Raw genomic sequence first — 27,470 nt, 5'->3', positions numbered from 1 at the left:
GATGGTGGAAGTGGCCCTGCTAACAACACCACCTCATCTGCAGCGTGAATGTTGCTGCACTGGGTTCTGAGGTGAAACCCTTGAGCCAGCTCTGCTCAGCCTCTGCTGCAAGCAGGGGCATGGTATCTTTTCCCCTGGGTAGCCCAGAGTGACACAACTGCACTTAGCTTCACCTTCATGGTACTAATTCAACAGGTCTCTGGAGCTTTTCCTGGACATGCTGAAGTGCCTTTTGACTACATCCATGCAAGAGGTACCATTACCGTAGTTGTCAGGAGCAGAGGAAACCCACTCCCCCTTTGCATCTCCCTCTTTGTGCAAATGGAGGCCTCTGGGACAGTGAGTCTGGCCTTTGCAGTAAAGTGGAGGTCTGACTCCCTTCCTGTGGGCATGGCCAGTCTCTCACTGTACTCTCACGTGCACGATTCCCATGCACATAAGCCCCTGGCTCCTCTGTTTTCCAGCACATGATGCAGTGGGGTGTGAGGCCAGCATACAGACATTTGTATACCAGCTTGAGTGAGTTCAGCATCCTCTGCATGGAATTTGCAGTCAGATTGTAGGTCCTTAGCCCCTGTGCTGGGCCCTCTGCTCAGGGTTAATTTTACCCCCAGGTGGCAATCTCTGGGCAGAGGGGAACGTCCCTGCTGCAATATGATGCCTTCTACCAGGCCAAGGCCCACACGTGGGGCTGGAGCTCCCATGGTTCTTGCCTTGGGCTCAGTTTCACTTCTGAGCTTCATGAGAGAGGGACAGAGCTGTTGTCTGGGATACCCAAAGAGTGAGTGGGAAACACTTGCTCCCCCAAAGCACCCAGGAAGACTCTAGTCCTCTCTGCCCCCATGCTGCCACCTTCCTGCCAGGGAGTGAGGGCTTGGGATGGGCGGTGTGTGTGCCTGGGTCATGGCAGGACAGCATGAGCACAGCCCCTGCAAAATACCATTCTCAATCCCTGCACGGGGTTTTTTTGTATGAGCTCAGTTTACATTACTCGCTTAGGAACTGGTCATTTTCACAAGAGCGTTATGAGGCCATTCTACATTTTGGTGAGGATTGATAGTTAGTATTTTAGGGGATGACATTCACCAAACTGAGGTCTCAATTCTGCTTTTGAAATAGAATGATTGTTCCCCAGGGTTAGTAGTTGTACTTTGGATGTAAGCTTGACTTGCCTCTGTGGTGGGGTCTGCACACTAAATTTCATGGCTATTAGTGTAATACTCATACAATTTACAGTGACTTGGGGGGTATTGGACTTGTATATGACAGTGGAAGCCCCTTCAGGCGGGACTTGACTAACTTTGTCTCGAACTTGTTTGGTGTTAGTATACTCTAGTTGGGTGCCAGGACAGAATCCTGTGAATTGGGTGAGACTGCAGGGGCACCCAATTAATGTGGGCAGACAGACTACTAACAGAAATACACTTAGGACAGTACTTGCAAGGCACATATTGTCCATTGACTGTTGGATCTCCGCAGCCGAAGGGGAGGCACACGATGAGGTTCCGTTGGGGTAAATGCTGCAGGTTTCCCGTGTGTGTGATGGATCCACGAATTCCTTTTGGCGATTTTGATTGTGGAGTTGGAGGTTAGTAGGACTTGGTATGGTCCTTTCCACGTTGGCTCTAGGTAACTTTTCCATTGCGGAACACGGACCCACACGTAGTCGCTGGGACTGAAGGGGTGTATTTCGCAGTCAAAGGGTATGGGTTGCTGAATGGCAGCACAACACTGTAAAGTAGTAAGCTGTTTCTGAGTTCATGATGCTAGTAGTAGGTCATCTACATACTGTATGAGCACCATATCTGAGGTAAGTATGATACTTTGTAAATCTTTTGTCAGGATTTGGCTGAAGATAGTAGGACTCTCAGTGTATCTTTGGGGAAGTTGCGTCCAGGTTAAATGTTGTTTTTTCTTCTAAGTGAAAGCAAAAAGGTATTGAGAGTGGGCTGCAACTGGGATTGAAAAGAAGGCAGTACACAAATTAATTACTGTGACCCACCACAGTGGAACTGGGTAGCCCACCACGGGATGGAGGTAACAATAGTGGCAGGGTTAGGAACTACGGCAGCTCTGGGAATCACATAATCATTTATAGCACATAAGTCTTGCACAAAATGATAAACAGGCTTGCCATCCTTTCCTAGTTTAGGTTTTCTGACTGGTAACACGGGGGTATTGCAAGGAGACTGACGCTCCACTAAGATCCCTTTCTTGATGTATTCATAGTTTCATAGTTTCTAGGGTCAGAAGGGACCTGAGCAGATCATCTAGTCCGACCCCCTGCCATGGCACGAGAGAGTACTGGGGTCAAATGACCCCAGCAAGATGTTCATCTAACATCCTCTTAAACACCCCCAGGGTAGGAGCCTGCACCACTTCTCTTGGAAGCTGGTTCCAGACCCTAGCCGCCCTGACTGTGAAGTAGCGCCTCCTGATATCTAACCTAAACCTGCCCTCTGCCAGCTTGTGACCATTATTCCTCGTCACTCCTGGCGGTGCTCGGGGAAACAGTGACTCCCCCAGTGCCTGCTGATCCCCCCTGACTAGTTTATAACAGGCCACTAGATCCCCCTCAGCCTTCTCTTGTGGAGGCTGAACAGGTTCAGGTCCCACAGCCTGTCCTCATAGGGCCTGCCCTGCTGTCCCTGATCATACAAGTGGCCCTCCTCTGGACCCTCTCCATACTCTCCACATCCCTCTTGAAGTGCGGCGCCCAGAACTGGACGCAGTACTCCAGCTGCGGCCTGACCAGTGCTGCATGGGGGGGAGGATCACCTCTTTGGACCTGCTCGAGATGCATCTGTGGATGCATGCCAAGGTGCGGTTGGCCTTCCTGACTGCCTCCCCACACTGCCGGCCCATGTTCATCTTGGAGTCAGTGATGACCCCCAGATCCCTTTCCACCTCCGTGCTGACAAGAGGGGAATTCCCCAACCTGTAGGTATGGTGCCGGTTGTTCCTCCTGAGGTGCATCACCTTACACTTGTCTGTGTTGAAACCCATCCTATTCTCGTCCACACACCCTTGTAACCTGTCTAGGTCTGATTGTAGCCTGTTGCATCCTTTACGTTTGCCCATGTCCCCCCACATCTTAGTGTCATCAGCAAATTTGAACAGGGTGCTTTTTACCCCTTCATCCAAATCACTGATGAAGATGTTGAACAGTGCGGGCCCGAGGACTGAGCCCTGTGGATCCCCACTGCCCACGTCCTTCCAGGTTCAGAAGGACACATCCAGTACCACCCTCTGGGTGCGGCCCTCCAGCCAGTTGGCAACCCATTTGACTGTGTGGGTGTCTACACCACAGTCCCCCAGTTTCTTAACGAGAACGGGGTGAGAGACAGTGTCAAAAACCTTCCGGAAGTCCAGGAAGACTATGTCCGCTGCTACCCCTGCATCTAATGATCTGGTGATCTGATCATAAAAGGCCACCAGGTTGGTCTGACAGGACCTGCCACTGATGAACCCGTGTTGGTTGCCCCTAAGCATGCTGTCCCCTGCTGGCCCCTCCTGGATGAGTGCCAGCATAATTTTCTCGAACAGCTTGCCTGGGATCGAGGTAAGACTAACTGGCCTATAGTTTCCTGGGTCCTTCTTCCTGCCTTTTTTGAAGATGGGGACCACGCTGGCCCTCTTCCAGTCCTCCGGTACCTCACCAGAGCACCACAAGTGCTCGTAAAGCTGTGCCAGGGGACTTGCAATGACCTCGGCCAGTTCCTTTAGAACTCTAGGGTGGAGATCATCCGGACCGGCTGACTTGAATATGTCCAACCCCTCTAGAAGCTCCCTAAATCCTCACTAAATCCTCACTTACCCGTGGCCCAGGTGTGCCTCCCCTGGGGCCTGAGGGGGGCCCAGGAGGGAGGTGGCTGTTCTGGTCCCTACTTAGGAAGACGGAGGCAAAGAAATCATTAAACATGTTAGCTTTGCCATCTGGTGTGACGACCAAGTTTCCCATGGCATCCTGGAAGGGCCCCACATTACCCGGGACTTTCTTTTTACCCCCTACGTATTTAAAAAAGGACTTCTTATTGTCCTTAATATATCATATATCAGGGGTTCCTTCTTCCGCCTCTTTATTCAGTGGGTACTGAGGCACATAAGGCGGGACTCGTCCCTTGGTTTGAATAACAACCAGAGTGGCAGACTTCAGCAGTCCTACATTGGTGGACTCTTAGCCCCACAATGTAGCTGGCAATCATTGTAGTTTGACTGGTAAATTTCCCTTTTTCTCCCCTGAGGCTAATGCCCTGGTGAAATAAAGCAGTTTGTCAATTGGTAATTTTAAAGTTATTCTCTCTGGACTACAGTCTAGAGTGGCCCTTAGCTTACATAATAAGTCCCGTCCTAACAAATTCACAGGAGCACGGGCAGACAACAAAAATGAATGTTCACACAACAAGGGTCCCACTTGGACTCGAGTAGGGGCACTCCTGCTAGTTTTGAACAATTCCCCCCCCTCCAATCACATTCTCAGTTCCTTCCTCAATTAGACCTGCACGCTCAGGAGTTGTAGATAACATAGACATAGTAGCGCCGGCGTCAATTAAACAATCATATCATTGCTCTTTTACCTGACTTGAGGCAACAGGATCGCTCTTACTGTAATTTATAGTTATTGCAGGATGAGGGTGATTGGTCAGGCTATTAAGTCCTTCTTTCTTGTGAGTAGTTTTTGACACCAGCTCCTGGCGTCACTGGTCCGGAGGGGGCCCCCGTTCTGAGATGGCTCCGATGTTCATCCCCTTCCTCTGGGGACACTCTCGTTTGAAGTGTCTAGGTTGTAACATACTTCAATGGCCCTTTGAACTGTGGACTACTCTTCACCCTGGTTTTTCTGACCTAATCCTCTTCGTTGAAACCCTCCCTGGCCCCTTCCTCTGTTCCGTCCTCTTCCTGACATGCTGTGCACAACCATTGCACAGCAACCATTGCAGAACCCTCAACCATTGCAGCTACTAGCTTAAAATCTTCTTTTCTCTCCTTCTTTCTTTCCTTCTCCTTTCTCTCATCAAACACATAGTTTGCTGTATTTTTTAACTTTAACACACTCTTTTCCTCCCACCCTGGAGTATATCTGCAGAAATGCTCCTTGATATCGGGAGCGCTCTGGTTTACAAAGGCTGATACGAGAGACAGCACACGCTCAGGTTTATCTACATCAAGACGAACGTATGTCTTGGCTGCCTCACACAAATGGGTAAAGAAGGCATTGGGATGCTCCTCAGGTCCCTGTTTGCATGCATGGAATTTTCTCCAATTCACGGGCTTTTTACTCGCTTCATCAAAGCCTGCTAGTAAGTCATTCCGAGCTTCCCTCAGGGGTGTTCTTCCCCCAGGGGTGTTGCAATCTCAGTTAGGTTCATTAGAAGGCCAAGGATCTCTGTTTGCTGCTGAGACAACAGCCTTGGTGCAGTCTAAAACTTTAGCCCGCTCGTCTGGGGTCAGCAGGGTATCCATGAGTTCTTGCATGTCTGACTAAGAAGGGTCATAAGTATGGACTATATACCAAATAGTCTGTCCTAATTCATCAGGCTTTTCCCAAAAAGAAGAGGTCTGTTGTTGCAAAATGAGGAGGTCCCCTTGGGTGAAGGGCACATGAATTAGAGTAGGGGGAACCTGGACGCTGCCCCCGCCATCCACAAACGGGACCAGATAGGTTCGCAAAGGAGCCTGAACCACCGCATTCAGGTACTCCTTCCCCTGGCTGGGTGGAAATGCCTCCCCCACAGGACCTTGGCTCCAGGTCCAGACTGAAGAAAAGCTTCTGGAGGCAGGGAGCCCGGAGCTCAGAGCCGGCGCTGACACCAGGGGAGCCGTGGCACTCTTGTCAGGGGGCAGGGGTTGACTGGGGACAGGGAGAGCAGGGTAGAGAGGCTCAGGTCTGTCTTCAGACTCCACAGAGACTGAAATTGGAGGATCATAAGGGGGCAGAGTGGTAGAGTATAGAACCGGTTTTGGGGCTTTCTCAGCCAATTCAGCCCACGGGTATCAATAATCCATCTGTTGAGGTTTTAAAGCTACTAATTCCATTCAAAGGAATGCCAAATGAGACTGATCAAATGAGTCAAATTTCAGCCACCATTTATCCAGAGCACCTTGTTGAGTTAAAGCAGGCCACTCCTGTGTACACAAAATACAAGCGCGCTTCCTGCCCATGCCAGACTGTACCGGCAGATTCTCTTCTCCCCAAACCTGGAGAAGCCTCCCTAAAGGAGATCTTGGTGGGACGTTTGAAGCCGATTGTCCCATCCTCCCGAGACTTAAGCACTCTGGTCTATAAATGCCTGGGAAAGGCTATCCCTCACGGCGGACTCCACTTACCCAACGCCTGGACCAAGCCCTCCAAATGGTGACAAACTCACCTATGCTGGCTGGGAAGGTTGGTCCGAATGACGAGCAGCCAGGTCAGCACACAAGAATGGGACACAAGAGGTCCCATCTGGGTCGCCAAATTGTTGAGGAGTCTGTAACCCCTTGCGGAGCTATTCCCAAAGACACAGATGTCGCTGTCAATCTCAAATTTTATTCAGCATGCTTGGCACCCTGAGCAAGCTCAGAGGCCCTGAATAAAACTGTTAGAGGTGATATATAGTTTATATAGACAAGATGCGCGCCCAGGTGGGAATTTTCTACTGTGAAAGAAAACAAAATATCAGGTCAGTGTGAGAAATCCCTAATTGGTTCAAACTGGTTTTTGGCTACATGCTTGTTTTTGAAATGCTAACTGATAGGGAGGGGGCTACATTCTTGATTGCTTCAGACTTCAAGGCGACTAGGATTTGGTCATTCTGGAGTCTTATTAGCCTGTGTCCTTGAAGTGCTGAGTCTGCTTTGTAGTTAAGTTTTACCTTATTATCTATGGTCTTGTTAATTAATTTCTACAGATGCTTTTCAGATTGGTTGGTCAGTCTCAAACAATATTTGCCCCTGCTTGGGTCTAGAAGGTGAGGTCAGGAGACCTAGTTGAGAGAGGCTCTTCAGGAAGAGGGAGAGCCGTGTTGGGAGCTTCAGACCGCAACAGGAACCTCTGCAACTCTCACTTTCTTCCAGGATGCTGAAGTGAGTCAGTTACCAGAAACTTAACTAGAAAGGGAGCTTCCAGTAATTGAGAAGCGTATTACCCTCTCTACCTGCAATAACCAGCTGTGGGGTGTGTACTTGAGAGGAAATGGGCACACCTTTTATTTCTTTGGCTTGGCTGACAAAGGGAGGCAACTGTCTGTGCTTCAGATTAAAGGAAAGCACCCCATGATCTTGCAATGGGTCAAGCGCCCTCAAGGTCTACAAGGCCTGTGTACCCCGGGGGCCACAGGGCCTGAGCAACAACTAGAGTCCAGGCTTGTGGGTGTGCTCCAGGAAGGGGGTCGGCCAGATGTAGGTGCCCCAGGGGAGGCACCCGAACTGAGGTTATGGTGGGGCACAGTTAGGCAGGTGGCTCAATGTAATAGTGCCCGCTACTTTCTTGCTATACCCCTCACCAGGCTGCGGGAAGCTGTGGGCTGCTAGGGACTAGGGGCAGTCAGGATCCAGTTGCTCAGGACACCCTTAGGCTGTGGCGCTCTGCTTGCTGAGCTCCTGTGACCGTCATAGGAGCTTGCCTCCTGCAGGGTTTTCTTCACGGGTTTCAAGAGAAGGACTCAGTGTCTCCAGCTGTGTCCTCAGCACCCGGCATATTGAGCTGGGCATGCAGCAGATCCACATAGCAGCTTCTGCCAGTGGCAGGAGGTGCTCAGTGTCTCCTCTACCTGTCTCTATGGGGAGAAAATCTGCTGCCCTGTCCCACTGCTGCATGTGTCCAGGGGAAAGGTTCTGCAGCTTTGTCAGCTAAAACTGGCCTAACTGGTGACCTCCAGACCATGGTACTACAGAAGTAGGGTTGTGCTTGGGCTCTGGCAATGGCCCTGTGTTTCCTGTGTGAATGCTGCAGGCTGTGTCCTGCCATAAGCACCTGTGCAGATGGGGGAGAGCTCCCCCTTTCCAATCTGGGCTGCCCTCTCCTGTGACAGGGTGCAGGGCAGGTATAGACAGGGCTTGTTGGGCTGACCTAGCCCCAGAAGTGAGTTCTGGAGGTCAGGTGAGTCACACATGGGAGGGGTCTCTGCTTCAACCTGGACTAAGTGTGTGTTTGAAGCCCCTGGGAGTCAGGGCTGGAGGGAAAGAGACTCCTTGGGCACAGCAGTGATGTGAAGGAGCTGAGTCCCCTGGGAGGGTGTGAGTCCTGGAGGTGAGCTCAGGCCTGTGTTTGGGGGCTGCAGTCAGTGCTGGAAGTGGGGATTGTCCCATTCTAGAGAGACCTGAGTGTGGGCATGTAAGACCATGTGTCTGGGGTAGAAGCAGCAGGGCCTGGGCTCTGGGTGGGCATGGGGGGCTGTGGATGCAGGAGGGTGTGGAGAGATTCAATCAAAGGCTGAGCAGTCATTGCTTTCTTGGATGCTGGGCCTTCGTGGGAGACAAAGATTGAATCATGTGCCAAAATCCTTTGCATGTGAGTCTGTGCCCAGTGACAGGGTGCGGCCAGTGTCCAGGGCACGAGGTACGGGTCCCACCCTGTGCCAGGCTCTGGGTCTCTCTGGATATCACTATTCTCCCTTCCCAGCAGGGTGGGAATTTCAGGGGCTGTTTTTGCCCCTTTTTAATTGCACTGAACTTCTATAGCCCTGTCAGACTGTGAAGCCATTTGTGACTGTGGGTCCCAGGCCTGGCCCAACTTTCGGCCTGTGACGTGGGGATCTATGGTTATAGCGGCAGTGATCATCTCTGCTCCCTCCTGAGAGTGGAGCTGAGGCTGTCACTGTCCTCCCCACCTAGACATCCCCTCCCAACATGGCTGGAGGTTTCTGTCTGAGCTCTGAGCAGGTTTCTCTCACTGTGGTTCTTTCATGCAGTAATACCGGGCTGTGGCCTCAGGGCTTAGGCTGTTCATCGGCAGGTGCAGCAGGCCCCGGGGGTTATCCCTGGTGATGGTGAATCGCTCTTGCACTGCATTGGAGTAAGAAGTGCTTCTTCCATTGTCATTAATTTTAGTCAACCACTGCAGCCCCTTCCCAGAAGCCTGCCTGACCCAGTGCATGTAGTAAGTGATGAATTCAAACTCAGAGGCTTTCAAGGAGAGGTACAGAGAGTCTCCAGGCTTCCTCACATCCCCTCCAGACTCCACCAGCTGCACCTGGGATTGAATACCTGAAAGCCAAAATAGGATCCAAGACAAACTAGTATAAAAAAAATCAAAGCAGTGTTCCCCTCCCTCTCCCTGCCCTGTGGGAGCAGGGGATAACTTGCAGAGCTGCTGCCAGGACAAGGAGGTAGAGCCCAAGTCCCATCTTTCCTGGTGCTGGAGAAAACTCTTGGGTGGTAGCTGATCAAGACCCAGGCACAAGGGGCTGTGCAGGTACTTCTTTGGCAGCAGGATGGAGTGATTTATCTAGGGAAGCCTTCTCCTTATTTGAGCTCTACATGGGAGATACTGACTTTCACCCTGAGGGGAGCCCCTGTCTGTCTGTCCTGTTCATCCCACCATCCCTCCCCAGCTCTCTCGCCGTCCTCAACTCCTCTGGCCCTTGTGTTTACAATGAAAACTAGTCATCACCTTGACCCAGAACAGCTGATTCTGCCTCTGTCCGACCAGCACTGGGGAGCAGAGAACTGTGGAGGGCTGGGAGCTGGGAGCAGGGGGTTGAGTGAGCTGTGCTGGGGGAAGTGCCTGGTGAGGAAGTAAGTAGAGGTGATGGGTCAGGTACAGGATGAGAGGAGAAGTCAGTGTATTTTGGGTGTCTCTGGGGTGACAGTGACTTGGGAGCTTCAGTAGAGCCCAGAGATTTATCAGAAAGGTTGGCAAGAGCCAAGGTGTTTAGGACCTACATGATTTTTGGAATGTGTCTGTGGCCAGGTGTTGTCAGAGGAAATCTCTTCAAAGCTACGGGCCTTCCCTTCCCTTCCAGGGAACAGCCCGTTCCCTGGTGATGTCTTGTGATGGTCTCAGAATGAGGCATGGATCCCTGTCTCATGGTAAAATCACTGCACTGACCCCCAGCAGCCTTGGGGCGCCTTGTATTCTTCAGAAGCTCCCTGTTCTGGGGTAGAAGTGACAGCTTGTGTCATAAGAGCAGAGGGAGCGATACCCCTAGAAGACAAAGTCTGATCAGTCCGTGCTCTAGCTGGTTTTTTTTTGTTTGTTTGTTTGTTCGGGTTTTTTTGAGCGGGGCGGTGAAAAACCCAGAACAGAGAGTTAAGTGCAGCACATTCTGGGAAACTGGCTTTCAAGGTAATAAACATTTGGCTTTTAATTGGACAAACAAGGGAAATGGGTGAAAAGGGAGTATAAAAGGTTCCTTTCCTCACATTCGCAGTTTGTCCTTTATGGTCATTCTGCACCCATGGTTTTCAAACTCTTCAGCCTGCAAGCTGGAGGGGCAGTGTGGTGGACCTGATCTTTTGCCCAGGGCAGGCTCAGGAGGACCCATCCAGCCTTTCCAAGTGGGGCAATGGGCCACCTGGCTCCAATCTGGCCACAAAGGGGAAGGGGCTGTGGCCCAGCCCCAGCCTGCACCTGCAGGGGGTAGGTAGGGAGTGTGGTTGGCCTCCATCTAGACTCAGTCACAGCGATGGGAGGGGGCCTGGCCTGGCCTGATCTAGCTGCCAGACCGAGGGGGCATGGCCAGGCCCTGACCACTTGCCAAGGGTGTGGGGTGCAGGGCATGGCCTAGCTCCAATCCAGCCACAGCAGGGTAGGGTGTGATGAGACTCCAACCGTCCCATGTGGGTTTTGGGGTTTGGGAAAATGGCAGGAGGAAGTGGGTGTATTAATGGCCACCACACTTCTGCTACCAAATTTCCTGGCCCATGGGGATCCAAGCAGGCCAAATGCAATGCCTCCACTGGCCCCGCCTGCTCTATGCTTGTCTCTGCCCATGCAGGTCTGCTGAATGTCTCTGCTCCATGGTGCCTGTACGTACTGCAGAGTGTTGCATGTGTGGATCTGGTGCACCCGTCTGTATCACAGCACATGGATCCACGCACTTGTCTGGTGTCCAGGATAGGAGAAGGGCCAGAGCTGTGTGAGGGATGCCCCAATCAAGCTGTGCTCACTGCATTCCAGGCTGTGACTCTTCTTCCTGCAGCAATGAAGGCTGCAGGGGATGAGTGCTGTCTGCAGTCATGGCAGTATCCCAAACTTATATACAGACCCTGAATTGTGGGAACTGAAGCTAACCCTTGGGAGCCTAAATCTGTCTGTCTTTTGTGGAAATCCCTAATGGCCCACAGTTGTTAATGCTTTGGAGTCCTCTCCTGCACAAGTGCATGGAGCCCCAACCCCTGGGTGTCTGAAGGCCTCCTGCAGTGGTTCAGGTGTCCCAGGCCCCTTTCCCTCCATCTAAAGGGAATGAGCACTGCCAAAGCCACCCTTGAGAGCTGGTGTCTTCAGTGCAGACATGTGGGGAGGGCCCTGTGCCTAGGACTGGCCTCATTGCTGCCTCTCCCAGAGATATGGCTCACGGCCTTGGTCATGTTAGACCAGAGAGTAGTGAGTTCTTGGCAGAGGGGGCAGAGGATGTCACTGGCCGGTGCCTTTGGGACTTTGGAGCCTGTTTAGCTGGCATATCAGTGGCTTCTTCTTGCCCGTGACAGCTTCTCTGCAGACCTACAGTGGGGAGGAGTTTTGCACAGGGCCTGGGCCCTTTCACCTCCTCGATGTAGCATGTTGTGAGGTTGTGACCAGTGTGCTGTATTCCTGTCCCACCCCACTGCCCCTTCCCAGGAGACTAATGGAGTCAGTTCATTGAGTTACTACTGAAGGGGAATCCGGAGGCTGTGCAGAGAGGCACAGAGACGTGCTCCCACCCCACACCAGGCATCTCAACTCCCTCTTCAGACTCGTTCAGATGGATCGGAGACCGGGCACCAGGAAAGAGAAAAGGGTAAGAAGAATCACACCAGCCCCTGCCTGGGCACATGGGAAGATGTAGAGAATTCGCTGAGGATTCCCTGGTGCTCTCATCAGGCTCAAGAGCTGCTGAGGTCTGTGGGCTCTCAAGGGTTTTGAGGCATTTTGGGGTAGTGGGACCTGAACTCACCTGGCAGGGCAGTGAGGAGACAGAGGAGCTTCCCCAGGACACTGCCATGCTGAGCTACAGGGGTGTTTGAGGGTGCGGCAGAGATCCCTGGTCACTCCCTGCTCATCCCAGCTCTGCGGGCCCAGGGGATGCCAGCAGGTATGAGGCTTTTGTGGCCTGGATTTACAGATGGATAGGGGTGTGTGTTTGTTTCTGTGTGCATCTGTGTCACTGAAGTGTGTATGTGTATTTGCACGTGTGCAGCATCAGTTGTGGGGGGGGGGGGAGCAGACAGCCACACTAAATTCACTGGGTTGCAGCAGGAGCAGACGCAGCATCGTTGGATGGGGGAGGTCATGAGCCCTGCCTCAGCCTGTCTTTCCCAGGATCCCATCATTCCTCCCTTCAGGGAAAGGGGCTAGAGTCCAGCTGAGCTGTCAGGGAACGGCTCTATGTTCCCAACCCCAGTCCCTACCTCTGGTGTTCCCTGCCCCACAGGGCAGAGATCAGAGAGGTCCTGAGCCAGGAACTGTTGTTCAACCAGGTGCCTCTGGTCCAGGGCTGTGCCTGCTGGTGCCCAGGTGGGTTTTCGCACTTCAGGCTGGGAGCACTCCCAGAAGGGGGGAATATCCTGCCCACCACAGGCACAGCTGCCTGGGCTGCACAGCACCATGGTGGGAGGCTGCTAGGTCAGGCAAGGCAGAGGGTCAGGGGCCTGGACTATGGCCTGGGCCCAGAGACTTCCATTATCAAGTGTGGACATGAGTCTCCCGTGGCAAGAAGTTTCCGAGAAGGATTGTTGTCCTGGCCCCTGGAATCCCTAGGAACCTTCCCTGGCTCCTGCCGCCCCTGCCAAGGCCTCTGTCCCCAGGGCAGGAACTTCCCATCCCCAGTGCTGCCGGGGCCTGGGCAGGGCAGGGCAGGGCAGGCAGAGGTTGGCGGGCTGGGAATTGCCTGGGCCCTACTGGGAGCAGGGGATGGGGATCCAGGGCTTTCCCTGTAGGACAGAAAGACCTTGCTCTATGTGTATGCGAGGTGCTGGGGCTGCTGGGTGAGTGAGAGAGTGCAAGGCCAGGGTCCTGCTACCTGCCTTGGAAGGGAGCAGGAAGATTTGTTTAAGGGCATTACATTTGCCCGTGACCTGCTTAGAGGTTTCCAGCCCTTCCCTTGGAACAGTCTTGGGCTGGTTCCCAGGTTTGGATGTAAGACGCATAGAAACATTTTCCCTCTGTTTTCCTCCACCCTATGGCTATTTTTGTTTTATTTTTGTGATATTGTGTCTGTGTTCCCATATGGGTCTGAACACATGAACAGGATCCCCCAGCTGGCATGGGCCCCTGCTCCAGCAACGTTCCCCACCTCAGCATGGGCCTGGCTGCTGGGAATCTTCAAGTCACAGTCCCACTGACCCAGGTGGGTGTGCAAGGACCCCCATCCCTTCTGCCCCATCCCAGCCTTGCTCTAAGGCAGGACTTTCATCATCCCCTGTAACTAAATCTATGCCATTCGATCCCCACAGTGAGCACTATGTGAGGGTGGAAGAGTCCCCATCCTGGTCCATGGCTGTGGGTGCCTCCTTGTCTGTGCATTCACGGTGGTGCTGATCCTGGTTTTCAGGAGCAAAGCATAGGTCGTGCTTCTGCTTCTAATGATATAGTCCTGCTGGATCGATGCAGCTCCACATACAGCAGCCGCTGGAGATGATTTGGGCAGAACTGCCAGTGAGGGAACTGGTTAGGCTGACGGTGTCCCCCAGTTTACCAGCCCTGGGCCTGATGGCACCAGTTACATCTGGCACAAGGCACCTGGGGACAAAGAACATGGTTGTGAGCTTGGCTGCTGTCCCTGCAGGCTCCTGCACTGGGTTCCAGCTGAAGACAGGACCTGGTGTCTGTTACAATCCTCAAAGCTCCTTACCAGGCATGGTGGAGAACAAGAGGCTGCAGATCAGCAGCGGTTTCATGGGATGTGGGACAGGGGTCAGTGGTAGCCTACAACTCAGGCCCAGGGCCTGGGTGCTGGCCAGGCTGAGAGTTGCATTTGACCAGGGATCCCAGGGCCAGATTTGCATGGGGTGCCTCCGGGAGGGACAAGAGGTGAGTGCTGCTGGCAGGGAGGAGTCAGCCTATTGAAGGGACTTCCCACAAGATCCAACTGCATCACATGGCAGGGAGGCAATGCTCAGAGCTTGGTGTGTGGATCCAGTCCTCACTCCTTGGGGTCCATCTGAGCTGTCATGGACAGTGCAGACACCGCTCAGCAGGGTGGGAGCTCAGCTGAGCTGTACCAGTCTCTGGGGTCTCATCTTTCCCTTCTCCTCCCTGTACTTCTCCTTCCCCACATTCCACCCATAACCTACCCCCCAACCCCATCTTTACCAAAGAGCTAGGCTCCCTCTCATCTTTCCCCCCTGGATGTATGTTCTCCTTTCCCAGAAGGATAGCAGGGGCTGAATTCATGTCCTGGTTTGGTTTTTTAAGGTTTTGTCTGGGCCACTTCTCTTATTGTAACTCAGCACTACCAGAAGTAAGGATTATATGGTGACTTCTTATGTCAGCCCAGCCATGCAGATGGGAAACACATTTGGCAGGTTTTGACACCTAGAGCTCTACAGATCCATGGAAGGAGCCAGTGAAGCCTGAGCTAAACACTGGGAAAAACAGGGCTTGTGTTTTATTTCATACATAAAAGAATAGGCCCTATATGCATCTTTGTTCCCAGAGTGTGTGCAGGAGAGACTGCGCTTGAATCCCATCCTGGAGCAGGGAATGCTCCCTCTAAAGGTTTGCACCTGATAGCAACCTGGTCAGAGCTCCTGTTCATGGGACAGTGGGACATTCCCCTGTCTTTCCTGACCTATTACACAATAGGGTCATGAAGTAGGTTTGCCTTGTGCCCTCTGTGCCCTGCTTCTGTGCTCATGATTGGCCCCCACAGGTTTTACATCCAGTTCCTGCCCTGGATATGGGTCATGCAGGGAGTGAAGAAAGGGGTGACTGGCATTTGAGCTGTCTTCACAAGGCAGGGAGATGCCCCAAGGGCAGTGAGAACGAGTCCAGGAAACTCTGCAGGGCCCTGGCTTCATAGCATTCAGGACAACATCCTGCTTAGAAACTGCTTCCCTTTTTTGTGCAGCCCCTGCCCTGCTCGGTGGCACTGGCCTTCCCAGGCACAGTACCAGGTACCAGTGTCAGCTGTCATGGAGCACAGGTGCAGGAAAAGTTGGTTCATGGTGGGGTCTGCCGATGGGGTCAGTCTACTTTGCTAGGAGCTGGCATAGGCTGTGTGCCATGTGGAGGTGCAGTAAATGTGCCCCCTCCACTCCCACCCTTGCTTTTGGGGGCTGCAGGACCTATTTCCAGGTGATGCTGGTTTTGGAAATGGAGTCTCCAGAGATGGTGCAGGTGGGTGTGAGGGTTTCCTGTGGCTTCACCACCCCAGGACCTGACTGCTGAAGCTGCACATGGGAGAGGACACATGGAAGGGAACAGGAGTGTGTGAACCAGGCTCTCGGGGACTGAACATGGGGAACTTCCACACCCTGAGCTCAGACATCAGCTCCCACTCAAGTGGGATCCAGGCTCTGTGTTGGCTTAGTCTCCTTGGGATGCTTCAGCCCTGGGTTCCCCCAGCAGCGAACCAGCCCCGGGGACACTCACCAGACAGGACAGCCAGTGTGATCAGGAGGGGCAGAAGCAGAGACATGGTGGGTCTGTGTGGACGGATCTTGCAGCACGGATCAGCTGTGGAGAAGGGGTGGGTCTGTCGGAAATGGGAGTTCCTTTCATGCACATTTTCCTGTAAATGAATGTGCCAGCATGTGTTCTCACTCAGGGCACAAGTGTTTTTGTATTGACATCTCATAGCTCTGTGTTACTGTGGTCCCTGCTACCCTGGCACAATAATAGGTGGCCGTGTCAGCTGCTTCCATGTTGTTCAATTGCAAATACACCTGGTTCTTAGAGTTGTCCTTGGTGATGGTGATTTGGTTCCTGAAGGTGGGATTGTAGTGCAGGTTTCCATCCCCCTGGATAAGCCCCAGCCACTCCAGCCCTTTCCCAGGACGCTGCCGGACCCAGCTCCAAGCGTGATCCCGAAGGGCTGCACCATAGACAGCACACGTGAGTGAGGCAGACTCTGTTGGCTTCACCAGCTGTGTTCCCCACTGATCCAGCCGCACTTCAGAGACACCCCCTGCAAGAGATGAACAGAGCAGGTGAGCCTCTGAGATTGCTGGTCCATGAGATGTCCCTCCCAGTGCTGCCCACTGTGGGGCAAGGGGCACCTGATGGGGCCACCTGGGGTAATGGAGAGGGGTGAGCACTGACCTGAGGGCAGGGTGAAGAGGGAGAAGACAACAAGGAGCAGGGACATTGTGGCTGTGGCCCAGAAGCTTAGCTCAGGAACTCGGGTCCAGGTGCCGGTGATGAAACACCCGGGAGGGTCTGTATTTATGTTGTGCACTCAGCTCAGAGATTTGCATAGGGCTGAGCCTAGGCACCACAAGACCTGCCATGAGGCTCTGGGTCAGAGCAGCTCGGCTCATTGTACTGCGGGGACAAGGGGGGTTGGCGCAGCCTTAGGGGCTGGCTCCTCCGTCACTGCTTCTCACCCAGGTATGCTCAGTGTGGATGGCGAGGAGGCACTCAGGGATGTGCAACTCAGGCAGGAAATGCACTGCCCTGCTCAGCACTGCTGGGGATCCCCATGTCAGGCTGGTGTGAAGGGAAGAGCCCTCTCTGTGTCCACTCCAGCCTGTGCTTGTGTCTAGCCCTATCCTTAGGGCTTGACTGATGACTAGTCCTTGCTCCGCCTGTGTCCTTTAGTCCCAACTCAGGCCACTACTGGGTGCCAACGTGCCACACTGCATGATGGCAGAATGTGAGGCCAGCAGACAGTTGGGTCCCCTAAAACAGCTGGAGTAGACGGGGTGTAAATACACAGCCAGCAGCACCATGCACTGCACCTCCCCTCTGCAGAGCCACATCAGACCGGGTTTCTAGTGTGATTCCCATAGACACATTGCTGCATGGTTGGACAAAGCTCTGCGCCCATGTGTGTGTTAGGGGTGCCAGGATGGAAGGGCTCAGTCCCCTTCTCAGCATTGGAGGAGTTGCAGTGGATCTGGCCAGGGGTTAAACAGCACCCCCCACCAATCCTTGGTTAGGTTGTGAGTTTGCCCCCTCTGGGCTGAGCTCCCAAGGAGTCCCAAGCTGGGCTTGCTCTTGTTCTTGTATTTCATTCATGTCTCTGTGTCAGAAGAGAGATTGCCAGGGCTGCCTGTTCAGAATCCAGTTCCCGTTTTTGTGCAGCCCCTGCCCTGCTCTGCATCTCTGTGTTTTTGGGCACAGTAATATGTAGCGGTGTCTGCAGGTGTCAGGGAGCTGAGCCACAGGTAGTACTTGGTCCTGGAGGAGTCCATGGAGATGGTGATTCTGTTCTGAAAATGTGTGTTGTAGTGGGTGCTACCACTCCACCACCCCATCCACTCCAGCCCTTTGCCAGGAGTCTGCCGGACCCAGTTCCACCAGGAACTGTTAGTAACGGTGCCACTGGTGATGGTGCAGGTCAGGCTGAGTGTTTCCCCAGGCTTCAACACCCCAGGGCCAGACTTGTGGAGCTGATACTGGGACTGGACACCTGGAAAAGACAGGGATCAGTTACAGTCAGTTACTCCCCAGTTTCTGCCACATCCTGGAGCCTCCCCTGGCACTCACCTGGGGCCAGTGCCAGGAGGAGCAGTGGGCAGAGTAGGGCGGTCATGGTGCTGCAGGAGAGGAGCCCAGGGCTGGGAGGGAAGCTCAGCTCCTGGTGGCAGTGGGCCTAAGTGCCCCGGGCCAGCCACTTGAGTAGGGCTGGGATTTGCATAGAGGGGGTGTGCTAGGGCCTGACCTGGGACAGAGAGGGAAGGGCAGGGAGAAAGAGAGAGAACACATGCATGTACATATGGTTACCTGCCCTCCTCCACCTTTCCCCTCCTGGTGCATCTACCTGCTGCCTGCAGGATGCGACAAAGCTAAACCTTCAGCCCTGTTACTGGCAAGTCCATGCTGAGCCCTGCTCTGGACCCAGGGCTCTAGTCCATCCTGCTGGTGCCTCCGGGGGCTAGTGGATGTGACATCTGGCTACTGGGGCCTCACACCTGTGGCCCGTTCTCTCATGCTGAGTCATGGTCCCTCCTCCCCATCCATCCCTTGTGACCTCCCCCTGCTTTGGGCAAAGGAGTGACCTCATTCCCCCATGTGGGGTACCCAGGGCCTGACCATGGTGGGTTGGTCTTTCCCAAGTATCTGCTTCAGGGAGCTTCCCCAGAAGGGTGGTTCCCTGTTGCGCTGAACATCCCCCATGTTCAGGGGCTTCCCCAGCCTGGTGCCCCTGTGCTGGGATCAACCCAGGTGTGGGCTACTGAGCTGCCCCTGGCCTTCAGACACTGCCCTGTGGGAAGCTCCTGATACAGCCCTTGCTGCCCTGGGGCTGCAGGCTCCTCCTTTCCCCCTGGGCCACAAAGCAAGACAGAGGGACCTGGTGAGTCTTGGGACTGTGCACTGGGGATGGAGCTGCAGCTCCAGGACAGGAAATGGGGAGATCCAGCCGGGGCCGGAGGGACTGGGCAGTCAGGGGTGGAGACGGGGATGGACCAGAGTCAGGTGGGTCTAGAATTGCCCCACAGGGAGGCACTTCCCAGAGCAGGGGCCACAACCTGGGGTCAGGGACACCCTCTGTCCTTTCCCAGAGTCCAGGAATGAGCACATGACTGGGAGGGAGCATGGGAAACCTGGGGCTAACTCAATGACGGGGTCCTGGGGACAGGACAGGCTGGGCTAGAGCATGGGATGGGAAGGAGCAGTGAGGGGCAGGGTCTTTGCAGGGAGACCGAGGGAAATGTTTCTGCCCTCTGCTGGCTCAGGCAGGATGGAGCACACCGTGACCATAGAGGCAGTTTTCCTAGTCATACCTGGGGATGACTGCTCTCCTGGTGTGGGGGTAGTACCCAGAAAGGTAATGTATAAGTAATCTCTCAATTAGCTGCTGGAGGTGAGAGATCTTGGCCTTATGCCCACTTGATGGAAATGGGAGACTTCTCCCTAGCTTGGTCCTGCAACTGTCTGGCTGAGGGAAAGTGAAACTCTAGGGCATCCAAACCACAAGCCTCCAGGCTTGGGCCTCCACATAGGATGCCCAGCAAAGGATTTGGAAACATTTGAAGCCCCAGATTGGAGTGGAGGATGTTTGCTAGCAGTAGGGCCCTTTATGGTACTGGACTGACACTGACACGGTTAGATGAACATCTTGCTGGTTAGGTGAACATCTTGCTGGGGTCATTTGACCCCAGTATTCTTTCCTGCCATGGCAGGGGGTCGGACTAGATGATCTGCTCAGGTCCCTTCCGATGCTGCCAACTATGAAACTATGAATTTGGAATTGATTCAGCTGATTTGGCTTGGAAAACACAAAATTGAAAAAAAAAAGTGCACATGTGTGCATGTGTGTGTGTGTGTGTTCAAGGGTCCCTGTGTGTATGGTGGGCACCTGGCTATGCACCCCCATGTCACTGAGAGCAGTGTTTGACCATGGAGGAAAATCTCAGAAGACTTCAGATAGCAGGGGATGGGAGAGAGGGGTGTGTGTGTGTCTTTCATATAATCTCCCTGCTTCTTCCAACCAGACCTGCATGTGCATTTCCCTGTGCACACACTTGTTGCAGCCACCTGGACATTGCTATATGGGGTCATCTTTGTTTTTGAACTATATGCACCCAGGACTGTTGTTCCCATGTGTAAAAAAGCTCATGCCAGCCTTTGCACTTGCCATCTTGATGTTCACCCTTTCAGTGGCATAACAGTAAGTCTCCCCCTGCCAGTGTCTGATGACCTCAGTATTGCAGGAGGTGTGAATGCATCTCCCTGTGACCAGCCTGAGGAGATATAAAATGCCAAGGGTCTGTCTTCTGTTCCTGCTGTCTGTGTGCTTCTCCCTGCACTCTGTCCCCTGCAGCCTGTGGCTCTGGAGTGCCCTCAGCATGGCAGGCCATCTCCTTCTATTGCCGCAAGGGGCTTTTGTCTGAGCTCCCTTTCACTTCCCGGAGCTGTATACAGGGCACAGTAATACACAGCTGTGTCATTGGCTTCCAGGCTGCTCATTTGTAGGTGGAAGGTCATTGTAGGCTGTGAATAGCCCCTTGATGGAGGAGGCATAGAAATTGTAGCTGGTGCTGTAATAACAGATCAGCCACTCCAGCCCCTTTCCAGGTGCCTGCCTGACCCAGTTCAGCCAATATCTACTGTGTGTGAACCCACACATTGCTTCTTCACAGTTTCCCTTTATTGGCTCAGAAGCACCTGGGAGAGGGCACCTTGGAGGGAAGAATAGTGGGTCATTAATGCACAAGCCCAAACCATAACCCAAGTGGCGGGGCAAATAAAACTTGTTTAGCAATATGGACCCTAGTGACATGGTAAGCCTGGCCTGGGGCCCTGCATTAGGCCAAGGACAAAGGACTGTTTAGCAACACTGGACTCCACATCACAAATCCAGGCTAGGGGAGGAAATACTTTCCAGCGCTGCTTCAGTGAGAAGCAACTGGAGCCACAGCATCATGTCCCTGTGGGTTTGGCAGAGAGATCTCCAAGAACTTGGGAGCCAGGAGCAGCAGGGAGAGGAAGGACACAGGCACACATGTGTCTTACACATACGTGTGCCCCCTTACTGGACCCGGAGCCAAGGCGAGCAGCAGAGGTGAGCGGAGCAGAAGCGAGGGCAGCAGCAGCTGATCCTCCTAAGGTAAGTGGGGTGGAGGGACCGACGCAGCTGAGCCGGATCTGGAGGGGAAGCCCCCCGGATCCCTCTTAGCTGAGCCGATAGGGAGGCACGCGAACAGAGTGCGCAAACAGGCACGTTCTGTAAGAGCGTGCCGGCATTTGCATCGGTGTTCGTGTCAGAGGGTGAGCAGGAGGGGCCCGGAGGCTGACTCCTGCAAGCGCGGGCAGATGCACCACATCCAGCTAGTAACAGGCAGCAACTCCTACGATGGTCTTGACATGGAGTGCTGCCAGGGCCCCTGCCCGGGCGGTGCAGCTTTCCCGGGGCTGGTCTGAGGCCTCCACCCAGACAGAGCCCATGGGGGGGCTGGCGCCCCTCACCCCCCTGGCCTGTGGGAGCTGCCCAGCAGGGCCTGGTGGGGGCAGGGACTGGGGACCCTCACACCTGGCCTGCAGGCGCCCGCCTTAGGGCCCTGGAGGCGCGGGTGAGGGAGCTCCAGGAGGAGGTTAGCAGGCTGAGGGGGATCCGAGAGGCAGAGGAGGAAATTGACAGGTATTTTCTTTCCCTGCAGGGTTGTACGACCAAGGAGGATGCACCTCAAGATGAGCCCTCCACTGCTAAGTGGCAGACGGTCACCTCCCGTGCCAGGGCTGCTCGTACCACGGCAGCACCAGTTCCTCCAGTCCGGCTGGAGAACAGGTACAAAGCCCTGGCAGCCCTGGAGGAGGAGGAAGGAGAGGACGGAACCAGGGCAGAGGCAACTCCACACTCACCACATCCCAAGCGAGCTGAAGGAGACAAGCAGGCCAGGAGGAGGAAGCGTCGCGTGATTGTCAGTGACTCCATCCTGAGAGGTACGGAGGGCCCCATCTGTTGCCGGGATCCCTCGGCACATGAGGTCTACTGCCTACCCGGAGCAAGGATTCAGGACATGAAAAAGATGCTCCAGACCGCAATCTGGCCCACCGATTATTACCCCCTGGTCCTAGTCCATGTGGCACTAACGATGCGGCCAGCAGCACCCCTGATTGCCTGATGGAGGACTACCACGCTCTGGGGCGTGTGCTGAGAGAAATGGGTGCACAGGTGGTTTTCTCTTCTATCCTGCCAGTGAGTGGACGAGGCAGACGGTATGAAATGTGCATCGCGGAGACCAACTGGCGGCTACAGGAATGGTGCTGCGAGGTGGGCTTTGGCTTCCTCAGCCATGACCGGCACAGACAAGTGCAAGGTGATGCACCTCGGGAGGAACAACCGACACCATATCTACAGGTTAGGGAACTCCCCTCTTGTCAGCGTGGAGGCGGAAAGGGATCTGGGGTTCATCATTGACTCCAAGACAAACATGGGCCGGCAGTGTGGGGATGCAGTTAGGAAGGCCAACCACACCTTGGCATGCATCCACAGATGTATCTCAAGCAGGTCCAGGGAGGTGATCCTCCCCCTCTATGCGGCACTGGGCAGGCCGCAGCTGGAGTATTGCGTCCAGTTCTGGGCGCCGCACTTCAAGAGGGATGTTGACAGCATGGAGAGGGTCCAGAGGAGGGCCACTCGCATGATCAGGGGACAACAGGGCAGGCCCTATGAGGAGAGGCTACAGGACCTGAACCTGTTCAGCCTCCAGAAGAGAAGGCTGAGGGGGATCTAGTGGCCTGTTATAAACTAGTCAGGGGGGATCAGCAGGCATTGCGGGAGTCACTGTTCCCCCGTGCACTGTCAGGAATGACCAGGAATAACGGTCACAAGCTGGCAGAGGGAAGGTTTAGGCTAGATATTAGGAAGCACTACTTCACGGTCAGGGCAGCTAGGATCTGAAACCAACTTCCAAGAGAGGTGGCCCTGGCTCCTACCCTGGGAGTTTTTAAGAGGAGGTTTGATGAACATCTTGCTGGGGTCGTTTGACCCCAGTATTGTTTCCTCTCATGGTGGGCGGGTCGGACTAGATGATCTATTCAGGTCCCTTCTGACCCTAGAAACTATGAAACTATGACTGGCTGGTCCTGCTGAGGGCCCTTGCGGGTACAGCCTGGTGCTGATTGAGACTGGTATTAACAGGCTTACGACAGTCCTATTTGCACCCCGCTGTAGGAGACATGTGGTGCATCCCCAGGGCAGGGTCTGTCTGTTTTTCTGGTACTAGATTTGATATCAGACTTCAGGAAGTGGGGGAAGGTCCCATGTCTCTGCCAACTAGAAAAGGCCTGACCAGCGACTTGCAGGTGTGGTTAACAGAGACAGGATTGTGCCTGGGCTCTCGCTCTGCTTTTGTCACAGAGGGACATGGGACGATTCCCAGGGATTCCATTAGTCCCTTCCCAATGCTGTAGGTCATGTCCAGCCATTTCCCCCAGTGCAGCGTGCTCAGAGCTCCCCCAATCCCCAATCCATCCTGGGCTGCTCTCCCCTGGGATTCACATCTTGCATGCCTTACCGCATTGCCTGCTCGTTTCTCCTGTGATGGGGATCATCTGTGCTGAGCACTTCCTAGCCCACCACTGTTCAACTCCCTTTTCACGCCCTGGGGCCCTGATTTTCCTTTTGCTATCCCCACCCCTGGCCGACTGGGGCCTCCTGGTGCGGAGATATCTGTGGCCAGGGGAAGACTGCCCAGTCCCTGCTGTGGGCTGCAGAAAGTCAGCACTGGGCTTGCTGGGTGCAGTCAGTCACAGGGGTGCTGAGATCCAGATGGAGACCATGTACTTATAGAAATCATCATAAAAAAAAAAGACTGTGTACTTAGGATTTGCCCAGAGGATGAAGGCCTGAGGGGCCCAGCTCCAGGCAATGTCAGCTGTGCCTAATGCCACCAGGCTGCTTGGAGAGCTGAGTTGTGGGGGGTTTCCGGAAGGGTCCTGTCCATGGAGAGATGAATGTGCTAGAGATGCGAGAGCCCCTCCTGCTGCAGCTGGGCCCTGCCCATGGCAGGGGCGGCCTGGGCCTGCGCTCAGGTGCCAGGCCTGGCTGGTGCTGAGCACTGAGCAGGTTCCAGGCCCTGACAACCTCCTACTGCCTCCTGCTCCTGTTTTTCTTCCTGGGGACAGTTGTGGGCTCTTCCCCCATTGCTGCCTGGGTCCGAAGGTGGGGTGGGAGGGGCTCTGTGTGGGCATGGAGCTATCTCTGCTGTGTAGGTGGATGTCTTCCTCCAGGCTCCCCCATGGGAATGGTCCCTGCAACGGTTTATACCTGGCAGTCAATTCATCTCTGTAAAAAGATAAGCTTCCAAGACGCTAAATGGATATGGACACCCTAGTTCCATAACAACCTTTAGGATGCATGTAGCAAGCATTCCCTTGTGCCAGGTGCAGCAGGAAGGCGGGAGCTGACAGGGCACTGAGTCTCTCTGGACATTCCTGCCTCTCTGCACAGGCTGTGCTGAGCTGGAGGATGCCACTTCACTGCAGAGCAGTAAGGCAGTTGGGATGCGGAGGGGAGGGTGTCTCCAGGTGCTGAAGAACTCAGCTGCAAGGACCTAGCCCCTGGAAGCATCTCCAGATGGGGGTCCTACAGAAACAAAGGGGACAACTTCCACCCCTCTCTGCAGAAACAAACACCTTGTTCATGCTCTGATGGAGACCAAACTGCTGGGAGAGGAGCAGGCTGGAAAGGGTTACTGAGGGCCCTAATTACCTCTCACTTGCATTCATTACTTTCCCATCAGCTCCAGGTGCTCCATCATTCATGCCAGGCAGCCCCTGGGTTGCAGCAGGGAGGCTTTTTCCTGCTTTGGGCTGGCTTCTGACCTGCATCTTGAAGGAGCTGTGGGAGGAGCAGTTTTGGAGAGGAAGGTGCCCAGCTGGGTAGTGAGAGGTAGGTCTTCTCCATGCCCTTGTTAGAAATGGAGTATTGTTAGAAATGCACAGCTTGCATCTTGCACCTGATAAGAAAGAAACACTGCCAAGGACTTTTTTCCTTGGCCAGCCTTGCCACAGCTTTTCTTATACTAAATCGCAGACTCTCCCCCAGCTTCTCCCTAGCCTTTCTCATGCAGATTACAGAAGCTGGAATTCAACTGACTGTGTCCTTGAAAGCAGGGGGGTTAAACTCTTGGTGACCTATAGTAGCCTCTGAGCATGCTTAATTAGCTGATGCATATTTACCTCTCCGCCCTGCATACTTAAGTAGTTAATTATAATATACATGCGATGTATGTAGTGATGTAACCACATGTATGCTTGTATGAAACGGAAGTGAGCTGTAAGAATTCCTGTTTCTGCACACGTGCCCAGGAGGAAAAAGATAAATACAGCCTGCAAAATTCCTTGGTGGGTTCAGAGTAATCTGAGTTTTTGACTCTGCTCTGACCCTATTTGCAAATACACCTTTTGTGCCATCTAATGAGTGTGTGTCTGTGATTTTAGTGGCCTCCAGAGAAACGAACTGCTTTTAAGCATCACCCTGGGCTCCAGATTGCGGTCCTGGAACTGACAAATTGGAGTGAAATCTCCCCTGGGAGCTTGACACCCCCAGGCCTGAGGCTGCAGGTTTCCTTCTTGTGCCCTTGTCTTGACCCTGGGGGTTTTGTTCCCCTGGAGGAAGCTGGCAGCTGCCTTGGTGTCTGGCTCATGTCTGGTGCTGTGGCTGTCAGTGCAGTGCCCTGGGATTTGTGTGCAAGGGCTGTCCCGACTGCAGGTTGTGGGCTGTGGAGATGTTGAGGAGTTCGTGACCCCTTGCGGAGCCGTTCCCAAAGACACAGAGTCGCTGTCAGTCTCAAAATGTATTCAGCATGCTGGGCACCCTGAGCAAACTCAGAGGCCATGAATAAAACTGTTAGAGGTAATTTATAGTCTACAGACAAGATGCGCGCGCAGGTGGGAGTTTTCCACTGTGAATATCAGGTCAGTGTGGGAACACTCTTAATTGTTTCAAAACTGGTTTGTTCGGGTTTTTTTTTCTGCTGTGTGTTAACTAATGGGGGGGTCTGTATCTGTGCTTCAGACTTTAAGGCGACGAGGCCTGTGTCTTATCAGCCTGTCCTTGAAGCACAGAGCCTGCTACACTATTATTTACGATCTTGTATCAGCCTGTCTCTGGAGGCTGAGTCTGCTGTAGAAGTTTAACTGCTATGAACTGCTGCAGAAAGTGGGTGTGACTGTAGCAGTGTTGTAGAGAGACTGTGGTGGAAGGTGGCATCTGATGAATCTGTGCTGGAAGTCAGTAGGTGAGTGCAGGGGTTCAGGGCAGAGGATGCTGACATCCTAATGGAGAAATGAACATGGCTTTAGCTAATAGAGCCTGCCCCTACAACCCCCTGCCCTCCAGTGCAGTACACACTCACCCGAGGGGAGGACTGGGGGGCCGCCATCAGGGAAAGCAAAACCAGCACCAGTGTCACGGTCATTGTGGTTGATGCCCCGTGTCCCCACAATGTGCTTATTTTAAAGGGTGCTTTTGCAGGTCTCACTGGACACAACATCAATCTTTGTATTGAGAACAGAAATGTGGGGAAGTAGATGAATCCCTGGAGTTGGTTTGGAGGAGCCCCTTCCCTGGTGCGGTCTTGTGGTTGTCTGGCCTGAGCCCCAGTGCCCTGGGGTGCCTGGTTTTCTTCCAAAGGCTCCTGCTCTGGAGTAGAAGTGCTGGCTGGTTTCCCAGGAGCTGAGGGAGGGAATACAGAAGTCGACAGGCTTTGTGATGGGGCTGGTTGTGCAGAGGAGAGAATCCCCCCTGGCGTGAGGGGTAAATGCAGCCTGATGGCAGGGGGCTGCTGGCTGAAGCAACACTAAGGTTTAGGGGCCTTGTTGACCTGGTCCCAGAAAGTCACTGAGCTTGGCTGTTGTGATGAGTCTCCCCATGGGGACTCTCCCTATGGGGTCCCCATGAGTCTGCGCATGGGGCAGGGTTGTGTGGGCATGGGGCAGGACCCCCGACAACCCCTCAGGTATTGTTGCTTCCGCCCCTAGGGTCCCAGGAAGTCTCCCCTGGCAGCTGCCAGCCCTGACCCAGACCTTTTTCTTGGGCGTAGGAACTCCTCCTCTCTCCCGCTCTCCCTCCCTCCCTCCATCCCCATGCTTGGTGCGAGATACAAGACTGCTGGGTGGCAGCACTTCCACATGGGCAGTGCCAGTTCTGGGAGGTTCAGCTGCCTGCCCTGTGGGATGCAGGATGTGTTTACAGCAGTGGGAGGCAAGGAAACAAACCCAGGGTGGAGGGGGTGAGGGCCTGCCTAGAGCTGACAGCTGCCTTGGGGTGTCTGGGCTGGAAGCTGGTGCTGTGGATGGCAGTGCAGTAGTGTGTGGCAAGTGAGAGCTGCCTCAACCCCGGTCCCCTTTGGTTTCATGGGAAGGCTGGTGCCTGGAGGAGCGTTGATGTGTGACTGGTAGCTGGGCTTTAAGTGGAGCTGCCAGGATCAGTGCCAGCTTCTTTGATTTCCATGGATTTTAGGCAGCTGAGCTGCAAAGATGCGTTCTGAAAATCAACTTGTGCTCCTCTAATCTCCCACCTTTTCTTTAAAAAACCAAAAAAACCAAAAAAACATTTAAGGCTGGAAGGGACCTCAGAAGATCATTGAGTCCAGCCCCCCACCCAAAGGGCAGGAAGTCAGCTGGGATCATAGGATCCCAGCAAGATAAGCATCCAATTTGCCCTTGAAGGTGTTCAATGTAGGTGCTTGAACCACCTCCAATGGCAGGCTGTTCCAGACCTTGGGGGCTCAGA

General features: G+C 53.9%; 1 pseudogene; it reads right to left on the bottom strand.

The window, feature by feature from the left end:
* Positions 1-15,408: 15,408 nt before the first annotated feature.
* On the bottom strand, positions 15,409-16,430 carry LOC149862392 (Ig heavy chain V region PJ14 pseudogene; annotated as a pseudogene).
* Between the last annotated feature and the right edge of the window lie 11,040 nt (positions 16,431-27,470).

The sequence above is a fragment of the Crocodylus siamensis genome, chromosome 6 (assembly GCF_052110815.1).
Source record: "Crocodylus siamensis isolate JL-2025a chromosome 6, ASM5211081v1, whole genome shotgun sequence".
NCBI classification, from domain to species: Eukaryota; Metazoa; Chordata; order Crocodylia; family Crocodylidae; genus Crocodylus; species Crocodylus siamensis.
The sequence above is the reverse complement of the archived record's forward strand: the minus strand, read 5'-3'. Positions and strand labels throughout refer to the sequence as shown.